This window comes from Hemibagrus wyckioides, unplaced genomic scaffold (genome assembly GCF_019097595.1).
Source record: "Hemibagrus wyckioides isolate EC202008001 unplaced genomic scaffold, SWU_Hwy_1.0 Contig5, whole genome shotgun sequence".
Taxonomy (NCBI): Eukaryota; Metazoa; Chordata; class Actinopteri; order Siluriformes; family Bagridae; genus Hemibagrus; species Hemibagrus wyckioides.
Window position 1 is genome coordinate 356678 of NW_026690807.1, and position 17012 is coordinate 373689.

General features: G+C 37.5%; 3 non-coding genes across 3 annotated transcripts; all 3 read left to right on the forward strand.

Annotated features, from left to right (window-relative positions):
- Positions 1-4090: 4090 nt before the first annotated feature.
- trnas-acu (transfer RNA serine (anticodon ACU)) lies at positions 4091-4172 on the forward strand. Its single transcript has one exon. It is a non-coding gene; the product is annotated as a tRNA-Ser (tRNA).
- An 11167-nt stretch (positions 4173-15339) lies between these two features.
- Positions 15340-15421, forward strand: trnal-uag (transfer RNA leucine (anticodon UAG)). The gene has a single exon. It is a non-coding gene; the product is annotated as a tRNA-Leu (tRNA).
- Positions 15422-16040: 619 nt separating this feature from the next.
- trnas-gcu (transfer RNA serine (anticodon GCU)) lies at positions 16041-16122 on the forward strand. Its single transcript has one exon. It is a non-coding gene; the product is annotated as a tRNA-Ser (tRNA).
- Positions 16123-17012: the final 890 nt, after the last annotated feature.

Below are 17012 nucleotides of genomic sequence, written 5' to 3' on the forward strand. Positions count from 1 at the left end.
CCTCTCTAAAGCAAATATTATACCATTAATGGATGGCAAAGATTCACCTAATTTCTACTTTTCAGGGACTGTGGAGCTGTCAGACCAGACATCATGACTATTCAATGGCTCGCTGTATCCCCATGGGCTTCCTCAGGCTTTTCTGTTTTTCTTACATTTCTTCCTCATTCCCAGTTTTCCCAAGAAAGATTATAGATATAGCAAAACAATGAATTTCCTGTCTCCTAATAATCCAACATTTGTCAAATTGTAATATATTTATGAACTCTTTACAAAGAATTCGCCCAAAATGGCATGTAAATAGCAGCTCAAAATCATCAGTAGAACTGCTTTCAATATAACAAAACTGTGTGAAAGTTTTTGTACAGAGCAGCTGGATTTCCTGTCACTGTGGGCTGCAGAGCACAGTAGTATAGAGCAGAGTCTGATACAGCAGCAGAGGAGATGTTCAGATCCACTTGTTTATCATCAACGTTAACAGACATTCTTGGGGGAGGATCAGAATTATAAGTTCCACTTTGATCAATATAAAGAAGGAACTCAGGTTTAGATTTTGGATATTGCCTGTACCAGTGCAGGTTGTTTCCTGAAACACCACTGAATTTGTATTTGCAGGACAGAGTAACATCATCACCTTCATCTACAGCTTTATGAGGGAGAAGTGGCTCTATTGAATCTGCCATGGAGTCACCTGTCATAGAGAAGAGAACATAATGTTTTTAACCTTTAAATAATCAACAGGAAATACTTAAGTCAGACCCACACTCTGCATTTTCACACTGCATCACCACACAGACTAATATTTAATATAATATAGTTAATATTTCTGTAATAATAAAAAGTCAATGTTAACTCACCTAGTGAAAGGCACAGATACATGAATATAACAGTGAACATGATGACTGGTCTTAGTTCAGTGAAAATAGTGGAGATCTTTCTGTAATCTAATATGTTAACACCATAAAGCTTCAAAATTGCTCCACCCCACAGCATCACATGACAGTGTCACCAATGTTGTTGTCAGATTGTTGATTCTTACTGAAACATCCTGGCTTTACATTCAGCCTCATATGGGAAACCTGTCCAGAGGACATTTAAGTAAACACATACTGAAAGTAGGAAATTAATGTATTTATGTTATTTTACATATGTTAGTGATATCTCTAAATTAGAGAAAGTTTGTGTAAACACCAGCAGGCAGATAAATGTTAGAAACACTGGAAGTGGAAGAGAATATGATTTATTTAAGAATGAGGAAGGAATTAATATTTTCCCTTGGTAATTAAGGTTGAATTAATCCCTTATTTCTCAGCTCTAACAGTTAAATCTGAAAAATAAAACTTTCCTGTACTCACAATAGCATCAGAAGAAGAGAAAGAAGAATAAAGGCACATTCACATATAAGTTTCTAGTTTTTAATGTTTCTGACACAGCAGGTGCCAAAGAAATGACATTAGATGATTATTTATTCTTATGACAGTTTAGTGTTAAGTGGACAGCTGTGTTGTTTAATCAGAATGATATCTCTGAAATTAGCTTAGGCACTAAGAGTAACCAGGGCAGGGGTTAGGATATTATATCAGCAGTATGTATGATAGAAGAACAAGTATACTCCAGTATGTATGTCTCAGAGAATGTGAGCAGGTTGTGTGGTGCTCAAGTTCTAGACCAACATTAAGATAAGTGACTGCGCCATCTTGTGTTCACTGAAGAGAAAAACCTTAACACCAAAAAAATTGTTTTCTAACTTACCAAATTTATATATGTGCAGAAATATAATTGAAAAAAATAATTGTTTCTCTCTCTCTCTCTCTCTCTCTCTCTCTCTCTCTCTCTCTCTCTCTCTCTCTTTCACACACACACACACACACACACACACACAGCCATTTGCTCACCCATTCACACCTAGGGGCAATTTAGCATTATCAATCAATCTACTTAGACTAGCATTATTTAGATATTACTTCAAACTTGTTGCAAAATATACACTAATAATATTAAAAATTAGATGATTGTTCAGTAGGTGGCAATATACAGTATCTCACAAAAGTGAGTACACCCCTCACATTTTTGTAAATATATGGCAACCTGTAGCTCTGGTGAACTCCATGCCCAAGAGGGTTAAGGCAATGCTGGAAAATAATGGTGGCCACACAAAATATTGACACTTTGGGCCCAATTTGGACATTTCCACTTACGGGTGTAGTCACTTTTGTTGCCAACGGTTTAGACATTAATGGCTGTGTGTTGAGTTATTTTGAGGGGACAGCAAATTTACACTGTTATACAGGCTGTACACTCACTACTTTACATTGTAGCAGAGTGTCGTTTCTTCAGTGTTGTCACATGAAAAGATATAATAAAATATTTACAAAACCGTGAGGGGTGTACTCACTTTTGTGAGATACTGTATGTCCATGTGTCCATACAGCCCTAAAACATCAGGCATGTGTGGCTTGGGGTGCAGTCAGAATTCTAATTCATCCCAAATGTGGGTTTGAGTTCAGGGCTGTGTGCAGGTAACTCATTTTATTCCACACCAAACTTGTAATAAACATCTTCATTGAGCTGGAACATGTTTTTGTAAGAATATAAAGACATCCTACAATTGTGCAGCAGTTTGGAGAATGCCCACATACTGGTGTAATGGTTAGGTGTCCACAAATATAGCCATATTGTACATATTCAGGACTTTGTTAGAATTAGTATTGTTGTAATAATGTTGTAATAATTGGTTGTGCATGTCAATAAAGAAACATATGTAAAAATATGTTAATATAAATACTGAACCCTTCTCAATATCTCAGTACCTCAGGTTATGGACTCTCCTTTCATACATATGCATACTTGTACCCTTTTTTAAAGGGCTACTGCAATATAAGCAGAACATTCATAAAGCTGCAAGAAAATGTTCCCAATTATATATTTGCTTGAAATCTAATTTGTGCAAAGCCAATATTAAGTTATAACTTGTACTCAATTCACAGACAGATTAAAGTGCACAGTAGAATTGAACATTTTATTAGGTAGAATGTGTGTGTGTGTGTTCAGTGATTGTTTGCAGTCCGAATGACCCAGGGGAAGAAGCTGTTTGTAAGTCTGGTGGTGTGAGACTTTGTTGACCTGAAGCACCGCCCAGATGGCAACAGGTCAAACAAGTGATGAGCAGGATGTGAGGAGTCTCCTGTGATGGCCTTGATTTTGCTGAGGCAGCAGGACCTGGACATGTCATCCAGGGAGGGCAGAGGGCAGCCGATGATTTTTTGAGCTGTTTTTCACCCTCTGCACAGTTTGTCTGTCCTCATCTGTGCAGCCTGTGTACCACACACCCAGACAGTATGTCAGTGTGCTCTCCACAGAGGTCTATAAAGTTCAAACCCTCGGGTAGCGTGGCCGTGTGGTCTAAGGCCCTGGATTTAGGCTCCAGTCTCTTTGGAGGCAGGGGTTCAAATCCTGCTGCTAGCTGAGTCTTTTCAAGGCAGTGGTTGTGGGCTCTGGCACCACAAAGGCTTTACAGGGGTTGTGGCTCCTGTGCCTTCTGCAAATGTGCTTAAGAGTTGACGTTAGCAGGCCGCCTAGATGCAAAAAAAAAACCGAGCATGCTCACACTGTACCGGAGCCCCCAGACCCGGGTGCTGAAATAGCTCCCAGGTTTGGGCAACTGGTGTCAACACATGGTTTTGAACGCTGCTCCGTTTCACGCCTTGCTTTTTCAAACAGCAAGTCCAAACAACCACAGAACGGTACGCAAAACACGGTTTCCGCGTGTGTGAGCCGCATCAGTTGTGCCCTTACCATGGTTACGAGCTACCAACAAAACAACAATTCAACCAAGAATAGAAAATCGACATAAGAAGTGGTGGCCAAGAGGTTTGGGCAATGGAGTGCAAGTGCCAGGTGCACTGAGGTGTAAAGTTATGTGGGTGACCTAGGACGCCAAGAGGTTAAGGAGACAGACTGCTAATCCATGTGGGATGGGCTCCAGTTGCTTTGGGAACAGGCTTGTTTAAACGCGTTGGGTTATGGCGCTCCACTACGGAATTGTCGCCATCTCTGTGGACATTCGGCCGTGGGTGCCCTACCTGCCCCTGACGGGGTGGCCGAGAGTTTAAGGCGATGGACTACTAATCCATTGTGCTCTGCCCGCGTGGGTTTGAATCCCATCCTCGTCGCTTGTGTGCCCTTCATCTTCCTCTTTGCATACAGAATGCTTTGTACCTGTTCTCCGAGACCATGCTAGAGGGGAGCGAGTAAAGCTAGTCCTGGGTCTTGGTGTTTTGCAGCCGTGGGCTATATTTCCATGTTGGTTGGACACAGATGCTGTAAGGCTGACAGGTCGCCACTGGAGATCCATGCAGATCAATGCAGTGCACAGTCCCGAAGACAGCGGCCCGGATCGTGCACCTTGATTTCAACAGACTGGGATTCAAGTTCATATCAGCAAACCTTGTCAACAAGAGCCTAAGGCTGTCAATCCACTTTGCAAAACCTTTCCTTGGTTTGGATCTTGAATCACGTCTGGTAATGGAAGCGTGCGTGGTACAACCATTGCGATCGCCTGCCAGAGTGCCTCTCTTTCCCGACCTGGCAGACCTCCCTTGACCACAGCCCCCTAACTCTCCAAATGCATGGGTAGAGTGGTCCAAGGCGCTGGATTAAGGCTCCAGTCTCTTCGGAGGCGTGGGTTCGAATCCCACCGCTGCCAGGTGAACTTTTGGGTCGACGACAGCAGAAGGTTGTTCCTTCACCCACACCTTCAGGGGGTGCGGTTGAGCATGAAGCCTTAATGCTGAGTTCACACTGCAAGATTTTCAAAGTTGAGGGGTCACCATTGTTTTCACACTGCACGACTATCTATCGGCTTTATTTCTGTTTATTTCTGATAAAAACCTATAACCTCTAATTAACTATAACATCGTGCTCCAACACTCCGTCCAGCGTGTATCCAGCCTTGATACCCAATGACGCCTGAGATAGACACAGGCTCCCCGTGACCCGAGTATAGATCGGATAAGCGGTACAGACAATGAAATGAAATTGTGCTCCAACCAAAGCCATGCTTGCTGATATAGAATAGAATAGAATAGAATAGAATAGAATAGAATAGAATAGAATAGAATAGAATAGAATAGAATAGAATAAATTTTATTGTCTTTGCACATAAGGAGTACAACAAAACTGTGGGTGCTCTTCTCAACAACAGTGCACTGAAATATAATACAATGAATAGCATAGCAAGTAGTATAGAAAAATAAGAAATAAACAGGAAAATAATGAAATATTTAAAGAAATACAAAAAACATTAAACTGTCCAAGGATTTCCTATGAAAATGATACAAATCTAACCCAAAAATAATCTGTTTGCTGTTTAACCCTTAGGAGTCGGCAAGCCCACCAGTGGGAACAGCCCTGCATTATGTGAAGGGAGTGCATCCCCAAACCAGGGTATATAACCAGGGTATCTTTAGAAAGCTGATACTTGTAAGCTTACTGTTCAAGACTGAGAATTACTCAAGTGCTTATTAACAGCTATAATCAAGATCCAAAGACATCCAAAGAAGTACCAAGTTTGTTTTCCTTTTGCTCTCTGGATCTTCATAAAGCTTCTTGAAGCTCCACCCTGCAGTATCACATGACAGTGCTGATTGTTGATTCTTACATTTGAATCCAGGATTTATTGAATTTATTTTTTGAATGAAAACAATTTTTTTTGTCAAATTTCTTGCAAATGTTAACATCATAAAGGTTCATGAAGCTCCACCCCACAGCATCACATGACAGTGTTAGCAGTGTGGCTTTACATTCAGGAGTGAGGTGGACTGGAAGACTCTAACAACACAAGGTTAAAGGTAGTTACATACAAAAAATACAGCATTAGTACAACTGCACTAGAGATTTAAAAACACAGTTTAGTCTAAAGTGGACAGTTGTTTTATGTGAGCTGGTATATCTGAAATTATCTACTACTGAGATGAACCATGGCAGGGGTTAAGATAATATTTGTGCAGTATGTATGATAGAAGTAGAGGTAGTGTCTATATCACAGAGGGTTTATTGTGAAAAGTATGTGAAAAGAATGTGCAGGTTTATATGCTGCTCTAGTATTCGGCCCATCATAAGATAACTGAGTTCACCATCTTTGTGTTCATCAAGGAGAAAAACCTTAAGACACAAAGAAATGTTCACAGACAAAAAGAGGCTTGAGTCATCAGAAAGAGTATTTAAACTTTGCACTTCATATATTTATAAAGGATTTTTTCTCTGTAACACTGTAATACATTATGTGTTAGTTTTTGCCTCTTCAAGGCAGTGGTGTTGAACTTGCTGTTGTTCACTGCAACAAACTCAAAAGATTCAGTGCTGCCTTCCATGATATAGTGTTGGTATATTGTATATTGTAAAATTCTGCTGTGATGATTGAACCAAGCTTTTACTTTTTATTTCCAGGTTATTAAGGAATATAGAATAGAAATTGTGTGTATAGGTGTTCTGCAATTTCAGTTTTCTTTCTTAATTAAGGCAAACCAATGACAAGTGATTCTTTTAATGGGTTTTACTGATTCTCCAAAGATTGTTTCTAGACTGCAGTAAGATCACAAATCATGCAATGCTTATATATAAAAGAACGGAAGATTATGTATAGCATATATTATTATACTTATATATATTATATATTATTGTACTTATAATCCAAGAAGTCAGCTCTGAAGGATGTGACAAGAGGCTTAACACATGGCCAACAATAAGATTACGCCATCTTGTGGAGGAAGGAGAATAATAACAATTTGCAGAACTTTATTCAACTTCTGAACGTGTACAGAGCCTCAGCTGCTTTATTATATAAGTTTTCATTGTTTGAATAACATTGTAGAAAATAATAATAATAATAATAATAATAATAATAATAATAATAATAATAATATAAATATGATATAATAATTTAATAAAAAATAGTGTTAGTCATTTAAAAATGAATTAACTTACTATTGTTTTATGATCCAGCAAAGTGATGCTGTGTGAGCTATAGCATGATGGCTCTATAAATAAAAGTGTATTTTATTTTAAAAGCATTGTAAATTCTTATTGATTTTAAACTCAGGTTGCTGTGTAGAGTTTTGAATGCTTTGCCAATATCCACTTTGCTCCTAGAAAAGATTAAATAAAATAGTTATAGATGAATGAATGAATGAATGAATGAATGAATGAATGAATGAATGAATGAATGAATGAAATGTGTCAATAATATAAACTTATTATAAATAATGAGAACAAAAGGGAAAGTTTTCCCCAAAAAGGCATGTAAATTTTCCCCATGTAAATTTCTTATTGGCATAACTGCTTTCAACATAACAAAAAAGTTTTTGTACAGTGCAGCTGGATTTCCTGTCACTGTGGGCGTCAGAGCACAGTAGTATAGAGCAGAGTCTGATACAGCAGCAGAGGAGATGATCAGATCCACTTTCTTATCATCATGAACTTTAGCAGACATTCCATGGGGGATGGGGGAACTTAGATCTCCACTTGGAGTAACATAAAGAAGGAACTCAGGTTTAGAGTTCATATATTGCCTGTACCACTGCACATTATATATGGTATCACTGAAGTCTTTGTAGCTGCAGGACAGAGTAACATCATCAGCTTCATCTACAACTTTATGAGTAAAAAGTGGCTCTATTGGATCTGCCATGGAGTCACCTGTCATAAAGAGAACATATTGTTTTTTTTTCTAAGGTATTACATAAATTATACTCACAATTTACTACTTTTTAAAAACACATGTGTTCATCCTTGATTCAGAACATATTATTTTTGCAATAATAAAAATGTTTACTCACCCAGTGAAAGCCACAGACACATGAATATAACAGTGAACATGATGAATGATCTTAGCTGAAGGAAACTGTTCTTTCTGTACACTGATATGTTAACATCATCAGGATTCATGAAGCTCCACCCCACAGCATCACTCACATGACAGTGTCACTAATGTTACTGAAAGATTCTTGATTCTTACTGAAGCATTCTGGCTTTACATTCAGTCTCACATGGGGAACATGTCCTAAATCTATTTTAAACAAACACAAAAAGCTAAACTAAAAGCAGGAACTGATAATGAACTGCAATAATCACTATAATAAAGTTTAATCATGTAATTATTGAAATAATTATTATACAAACATTAAATCACAATTTTAAAAAAGCTTCTGTTGTTGCTGCTGTCATTTGGTGCCATTTGTGCCACATTCTGCAAAATTATGTAACATGATAAATCATGACTTCAGAATTGAGTGTGATTGTGTGTAGTTGTCATGTTTAATCCATTTTATTTTTATTGTAATAATTTACAGTAACAGTACATACATAATCGTGAACTAAGCTTAATGGCTTAGTGGTTAGCTTGTTCCCCTCACACCGCCAGTGTCCTGGGTTCACGTCTCGCTCCCACTCACTGTGTGTGGAGTTTGCATATCCATCTCTCCGTGCTTGGAGGGTTTCCTCCCATAGTCTAAAGACATACTTCTAGGCTGATTGGAGTCTCTAAATTGGAAGTAGTGTGTGTGCCCTGTGATGGGTTGGCACTCTGTCCAGGGTGTATCCTGCCTTTATGCCTGAGATAGGCACAGGCTCCCTGTGACCTGATGATAGATCGGATTAGAGGTAAAGACAATGAGGAAAAAAAAAAACCTGAATTAACACTTGCTTAAATCTGAACTAATGCATGAGTTAAGGCATGTACTAATCACAAACTAATAAAGAGCTAACTTTAACTATGCTGTGACTTTTATAAATTCATGTGGGAATAATTCACATACATTTCACATTATTTATGTAATTTGCCATATGAAGCTGCACATGATGGATGACACTGGATTACTTTTATCATTTAATCTGATCCTCTTTATTGAACATAGAAGAACACACTAATCATAAACACCAGTAATTTCATCTCAACCCATTTTGTATCTTTCTCCATTCATTTCTCTTCCGATCCCGCTGTAGTATTAGTATGTGCGCTGGGTGACTCGGGTCCAGGGCTCTGCTCCTTTGAACACAACATAACATTCATTATTTTTCCGTGTTTTAGTCTTAAATGTGGCTGTGTTACTTTTAACTACTGGGTTTATGTTAATCAGGTCTGCTGGCTTTAAATCCTTCAACAGTTACACTGCTCATGTTTCGGGTCACTACCCTTCAATATCAATGTGGCACATGACTCTGTACTTTCCAACTAAGCCATCAAATAACACCACACAATGTGAAAGAAAGTTCACAACCCTGTTACTTAATGTCGTCTAGTCAGAGATCATTTCTGTCATTTGTCAGAGAGTCAAACTTTTCCTAAAGGTGAAGAATCTTCTGCTTATAATTATATCATAATTGTCTGTTTTGCTTTGTTTTGCTTGTCAAGAGCAATCTGTACTGTGGGTGCTCCTTTTAAAAGAGATATCAAACAGTAAAATTAAATTGGCTGCAAGCAAAATGATGATGATGGTTAAAAATTTATTTTAACTAATTAATTAAATTTAATTAATTTAATTAAAAACTCTACCTTTTCTGGATAATTTTACATGTATATATATATACATATATATATATATATATATATATATATATATATATATATATATATATATATATATATATGTATATATACATGTAAAATTATCCAGAAAAGGTGGAGTTTTTAATTGCACATACTATGCCACATCATTTGATAAAATTATTCCGTTATTGTCATTAAAATAGCATGATGTTTGTGAATATACTATGATTCTTGTGTAGGTGCTATTTTCCTTTTTTCCCCCACCAGCTGCATGTGTTATGACAAATGTTGTTTGTGTCTGCGGTTAACTGATAAGTTGCATCTGACTTCACCTCTTAAACATATCTTAGAGTTAGAGATGTGTTATGTCTCTTGATTTAAAATTATTTTTAATTTATGTGTTAAGGATAGAATCCTGGATCACTAATATATGATCCAGTAGTACAGTGCAGAGTCTGATACTGAAGTAGGCGAGATCTTCAAATCCACAAACTCTTATCAGACTCTTATAAACTTTAGCAGACAAATGAGAACGAGGAATTCTGGTGCTGCATTGGAATATTGTTGATACCACTGTAGATTGTTCATAGAAACAGTGTATTTATAATCACAGGAGAGTGTAACTGCTTGCTCCTCTTTACCATAGACAGCAGAAGATGTTGGAGTAATGCTGTCCTGTGTGCTCTCACCTGAAGAGGACATTTATTTCAGAATATTATAATATTAAACCCTCACACTAAAACACTCACGCATGGAAACATTTCTTTACTATTTAAATAAATATACATTATTTAAAAAAAAATAAATTAAAATATAAGCTTATCTATGAACATGGTAAAAAAAAAACAGAAACATACAGAAAACCATCATGTTTTCATTTCCTCTGTTCTTCTGAAAGTTTCCTTTTTATGTTACTGTAAATGTCAAGTTTCCTTCTACTCTGTCTTCAGTGAAGCATCTAAGCATTTCTTGTGTACAAAGCCTCAACTGCAGCTTCCCTCTGTTTTAACCAATCAGAGTGCAGGATGTGCCACATTATGTAAAATACACACACATGTTCTAAAAGAATTTAATGATTAAAAGATTTGTATATTTACTTACTACACTTCCTATTTCTATAAAGTAAACATTTTCTAATCTACAAAATATATTGTTGCAATTACAACACTGTAAGGCTTTCTATACTCTTTATTGTATTTGTGGTTATATCTCAAAGAATGCAAGTTAAAAATATGACTTTTCACAGCAAAGAAAACTCAAAAGACAATATTATCATGTAGCATTGTATAAACTCCAAATGTTATTAATCACTTATGAATGTTGCTTTGCTTGTCACTTTATTATGTGGACAATAAATATGCATTCATCAAATGTATTTATTAGAGGATTTGTCTAAAAAGAAGAAGATTTTGCATAATGACGGCATATTAATAATACCTGTGGTGTTAATCAAGAGTTAATGATGATCTGGAACAGTATAGTAAAGTGGAAAACAGGACAATTTATTACTAAGGACATAATAATTACTAATTTAATTTCATTAGAATTGATTATATCACATTAATAATTACTAATGAAGTGTTACTGTATTGTTACTTAATTACATTTGCATATACTTGGCTTGAAGTAATGCATTACTTCAATAATCTTTTTTAATCAAACAATTCTTATTGTGAAATTAAATTCTTCAGCACATTTATAGTACACCCTTAGAGTCTAAACAAAACACCAGAGGCACTGCAGTGACTGATACAATTTTAAAAATTCCCCATAAAAATATAATAATATAAAATCCCTAATACAATTTATAAGCATCTTGTATTAAGCTCAATGCTCTTTTAAGTATCTGTGGTCATTCAAGTGTTTCCCTTAATATCAGTGCTGGATCAAGTGCTATTTTATAAGCTGCCAAATAATGAAGAGTGAAGTCTTTAGTTCACTAGTGTTACATTAAAACCCAGCAATTTAAATTATTTAAAGACATTGATATTTAACTTTGTTTTACATTTTTATTGCATCAGGGGAATAACAGCATGAACCTTAGCAGAAATAATTATTTTTGATTAAAGATTAACATTTATTTTTAAAAGATTTCTTCTCTGATTGTTCAACCAATAAGTATTAACAACATATGTAAGAGGATCATTGTTGATATTTAAAGGAAATAAACAGTGAAGTTTGAGAATTTAGAAGGAAACCTGTATTTGAATGAAACAGATAAACATCTCCCCCTGCTGAGAAAAAAATCAAGCTTGACTTTTGTACAGTCTGTTTGAGTTTTGTGTCTCTGTGGGCTGCATGGCTGTAACAAACCTCCAGACACCGGGTGAGTAGGATCCATGTGCAGTTTATTAATATAATGCAAAACGACAGGCAAGGTAAACGTAATCAGGGACCGGCAGAAAGGTCAGAGAACCGTAAAGATGAACCGCGATGCAAACTAATCCAAAAAACACTAGACTGACTCAGAAAACCGATGAAACAAAATGAGATCAAAACCACAACAGCAATCAGACAAAGAAACACGAGAAACAGCTTGGTACAGAGCTAGTCACAATACTCTGTAATGTGCATCCAAGACTGTCTCCATGATCAGACCAGCAGAGGAGCAGAGATTAATCACTGAGGCTCACAAGTGATAGATTTGTGTCTGAAAATACTGTCTTCTAATAATACATGTGTCAAAAATCTAATGTGATTTATAAATATACTCTTTATAAATCACATTAGAGACAGAATTCCTCCAAACATGGCATGTAAATTCAAAATGATCAGTAGATAATAGATTTCCATATAACAAAACTGTGTGAAAGTTTTTGTACAGTGCAGCTGGATTTCCTGTCACTGTGGGCTGCAGAGCACAGTAGTATAGAGCAGAGTCTGATACAGCAGCAGAGGAGATGATCAGATCCACTTGTTCATCTTTAACGTTAGCAGTCATTCTTGGGTCAGTGTTGGAAATTAGATTTCCTTTTTGGTAAACATTAAGAAGGAACTCAGGTTTAGATTTTGGATATTGTCTGTACCAGTGCAAATAGTCTGTTACACCACTTTTTTTATATGTGCAGGACAGAGTAACATCATCACCTTCATCTACAGATTTATGAGGGAGAAGTGGCTTTATTGAATCTGCCATGGAGTCACCTGTCATAGAGAAGAGATCATAATGTTTTTAACCTTTAAATAATCAACAGGAAATACTTAAGTCAGACCCACACTCTGCATTTTCACACTGCATCACCACACAGACTAATATTTAATATAATATAGTTAATATTTCTGTAATAATAAAAAGTCAATGTTAACTCACCTAGTGAAAGCCACAGATACATGAATATAACAGTGAACATGATGACTGGTCTTAGCTCAGTGAAAATAGTGGAGATCTTTCTGTAATCTAATATGTTAACACCATAAAGCTTCAAAATTGCTCCACCCCACAGCATCACATGACAGTGTCACCAATGTTGTTGTCAGATTGTTGATTCTTACTGAAACATCCTGGCTTTACATTCAGCCTCATATGGGAAACCTGTCCAGAGCACATTTAAGTAAACTCATACTGAAAGTAGGAAATTAATGTATTTATGTTATTTTACATATGTTAGTGATATCTCTAAATTAGAGAAAGTTTGTGTAAACACCAGCAGGCAGATAAATGTTAGAAACACTAAGTGGAAGAGAATATGATTTATTTAAGAATGAGGAAGAAATTAGTAGTTTCCCTTGGTAATTAAGGTTGAATTAATCCCTCATTTCTCAGCTCTAACAGTTAAATCTGAAAAATAAAACTTTCCTGTACTCACAATAGCATCAGAAGAAGAGAAAGAAGAGTAAAGGCACATTCACATATAAGTTTCTAGTTTTTAATGTTTCTGACACAGCAGGTGCCAAAGAAATGACATTAGATGAGTATTTATTCTTATGACAGTTTAGTGTTAAGTGGACAGTTGTGTTGTTTAATCAGAATGGTATCTCTGAAATTAGCTTAGGCACTAAGAGTAACCAGGGCAGGGGTTAGGATATTATATCAGCAGTATGTATGATAGAAGAACAAGTATACTCTATGTCTCAGAGAATGTGAGCAGGTTGTGTGGTGCTCTGGTTCTTGACCAACATTAAGATAAGTGACTGCGCCATCTTGTGTTCACTGAAGAGAAAAACCTTAACACCAAAAAAATTGTTTTTTTAACTTAACAAATTTATATATGTGCAGAAATATAATTGAAAAAAAAAATTGTTTCTCTCTCCCTCTCTCTCTCTTTCACACACACACACACACACACACAGCCATTTGCTCACCCATTCACACCTAGGGGCAATTTAACATTATCAATCAATCTACTTTTAGCTTTATTTAGATATTACTTCAAACTTGTTGCAAAATATACACTAATAATATTAAAAATTAGATGATTGTTCAGTAAGTGGCAATATACAGTATCTCACAAAAGTGAGTACACCCCTCACATTTTTGTAAATATATGGCAACCTGTAGCTCTGGTGAACTCCATGCCCAAGAGGGTTAAGGCAAAGCTGGTAAATAATGGTGGCCACACAAAATATTGACACTTTGGGCGCAATTTGGACATTTCCACTTAGGGGTGTATTCACTTTTGTTGCTAATGGTTTAGACATTAATGGCTGTGTGTTGAGTTATTTTGAGGGGACAGCAAATTTACACTGTTATACAGGCTGTACACTCACTACTTTACATTGTAGCAGAGTGTCGTTTCTTCAGTGTTGTCACATGAAAAGATATAATAAAATATTTACAAAACTGTGAGGGGTGTACTCACTTTTGTGAGATACTGTATGTCCATGTGTCCATACAGCCCTAAAACATCAGGCATGTGTGGCTTGGGGTGCAGTCAGAATTCTAATTCATCCCAAAGTGTTGAGTGGGTTTGAGTTCAGGGCCGTGTGCAGGTAACTCATTTTATTCCACACCAAACTTGTAATAAACATCTTCATTGAGCTGGAACATGTTTTTGTAAGAATATAAAAACATCCTATACAATTGTGCAGCAGTTTGGAGAATGCCCACATACTGGTGTGATGGTTAGGTGTCCACAAATATAGCCATATTGTACATATTCAGGACTTTGTTAGAATTAGTATTGTTGTAATAATGTTGTAATAATTGGTTGTGCATGTCAATAAAGAAACATATGTAAAAATATGTTAATATAAATACTGAACCCTTCTCAATATCTCAGTACCTCAGGTTATGGACTCTCCTTTCATACATATGCATACTTGTACCCTTTTTTAAAGGGCTACTGTAATATAAGCAGAACATTCATAAAGCTGCAGGAAAATGTTCCCAATTATATATTTGCTTGAAATCTAATTTGTGCAAAGCCAATATTAAGTTATAACTTGTACTCAATTCACAGACAGATTAAAGTGCACAGTAGAATTGCACATTTTATTAGGTAGAATGTGTGTGTGTGTGTTCAGTGATTGTTTGCAGTCCGAATGGCCCAGGGGAAGAAGCTGTTTGTAAGTCTGGTGGTGTGAGACTTTGTTGACCTGAAGTGCCACCCAGATGGCAACAGGTCAAACAAGTGATGAGCAGGATATGAGGAGTCTCCTGTGATGGCCTTGATTTTGCTGAGGCAGCGGGACCTGGACATGTCATCCAAGGAGGGCAGAGGGCAGCCGATGATTTTTTGAGCTGTTTTTCACCCTCTGCACAGTTTGTCTGTCCTCATCTGTGCAGCCTGTGTACCACACACCCAGACAGTATGTCAGTGTGTTCTCCACAGAGGTCTATAAGTACTGAGTCCTCGGGTAGCGTGGCCAAGTGGTCTAAGGCGCTGGGTTTAGGCTCCAGTTTCTTCGGAGGTGTGGGTTCAAATCCCACCGCTGCCCGCTGTGGCTTTTCAAGGCAGTGGTTGTGGGCTCTGGCACCACAAAGGCTTTACAGTGGTTGTGGCTCCTGTGCCTTCTCCAAATGTGCTTAAGAGTTGCCATTAGCTGGCTGCCTGGCTGCAAAAAAAAAAAAAACGAGCTCACATGGTACCGGAGCCCCCAGACCCAGGTGCTGAAATAGCTCCCAGGGTTTGGCAACTGGTGTCAACGCCGGCTGCTCCGTTTCACACCTTGCTTTTTCAAACAGCAAGTCCAAACAACCACAGAACGGTACGCAAAACACGGTTTCCGCGTGTGAGCCGCATCAGTCATGCCCTTACCATGGTTACGAGCTACCAACAAAACTTCAACCAAATTCTACCAAGAATAAAAAATCGACATAAGAAGTGGTGGCCAAGAGGTTTGGGCAATGGAGTGCAAGTGCCAGGTGCACTGAGGTGTAAGGTCATGTGGTGACCTAGGATGCCAAGAGGTTAAGGAAACAGACTGCTAATGCACGTGGGATGGGCTCCAGTTGCTTTGGGAACAAGCTTGTTTAAACACGTTGAGTTATGGCGCTCCTCTATGGAATTGTTGCGGTCTCTGTGGACATTTGGTGGTGGGTGCCACAACTGCACCTGACGAGGTGGCCGAGAGGTTAAGGCGATGGACTGCTAATCCATTGTGCTTTGCACGCGTGGGTTCGAATCCCATCCTCGTCGCTTGTGTGCCCTTTAACCTCCTCTTTACCACAACTCTTGCAAGCGCAATGCATCGGAGTGCTAGAGGGGATCGAGAAAAGCTAGCCCTGGGTCTAGGTGTTTCGCAACCTTGGGCTATATTTCCATGTTGGTTGGACACAGATGTTGTAAGGCTGACGGGTTGCCACTGGAGATCCATGCAGATCAATGCAGTGCCCAGTCCCGAAGACAGCGGCCCGGATCGTGCACCTTTATATATCTCATCAAAACCAGATGAAATATCTAATTGGTCTAGATTAACTGAGTGTGTTAATGATATTAGAAATTGGATGGCTGAAAATTTCCTATTATTAAACTCTGACAAAACGGAGATATTACTTATTGGCCCAAAAACTAGTACACAGAAGCTCTCACAATTCAGCTTGCACCTAGAAGGATGCACTGTTACTACTAGCTCAACAGTGAAAGACCTGGGTGTAATATTAGACAGCAACTTATCCTTTGAAAACCATATTTACAATATCACAAAAACAGCCTTCTTCCATCTTAGAAATATTGACAAGCTTAGGAACATTTTATCTGTATCTGATGCAGAAAAGCTAGTTCATGCATTCATGACCTCCAGACTGGACTACTGTAATGCATTACTAGGTGGTTGTCCTGCATCTTCAATAAACAAGCTACAGTTAGTCCAGAATGCAGCCGCCAGAGTTCTTACCAGATCAAGAAAATATGATCATATAACCCCAATATTATCATCCGTGCACTGGCTACCTGTTAAGTTTAGAATTGACTATAAACTAGCTCTACTCACATACAAGGCTCTAAATGATTTAGCTCCCACCTATCTATCCAGTCTTCTAACACATTACAATCCACCACGCTCTTTAAGATCACAAAATTCCGGACTT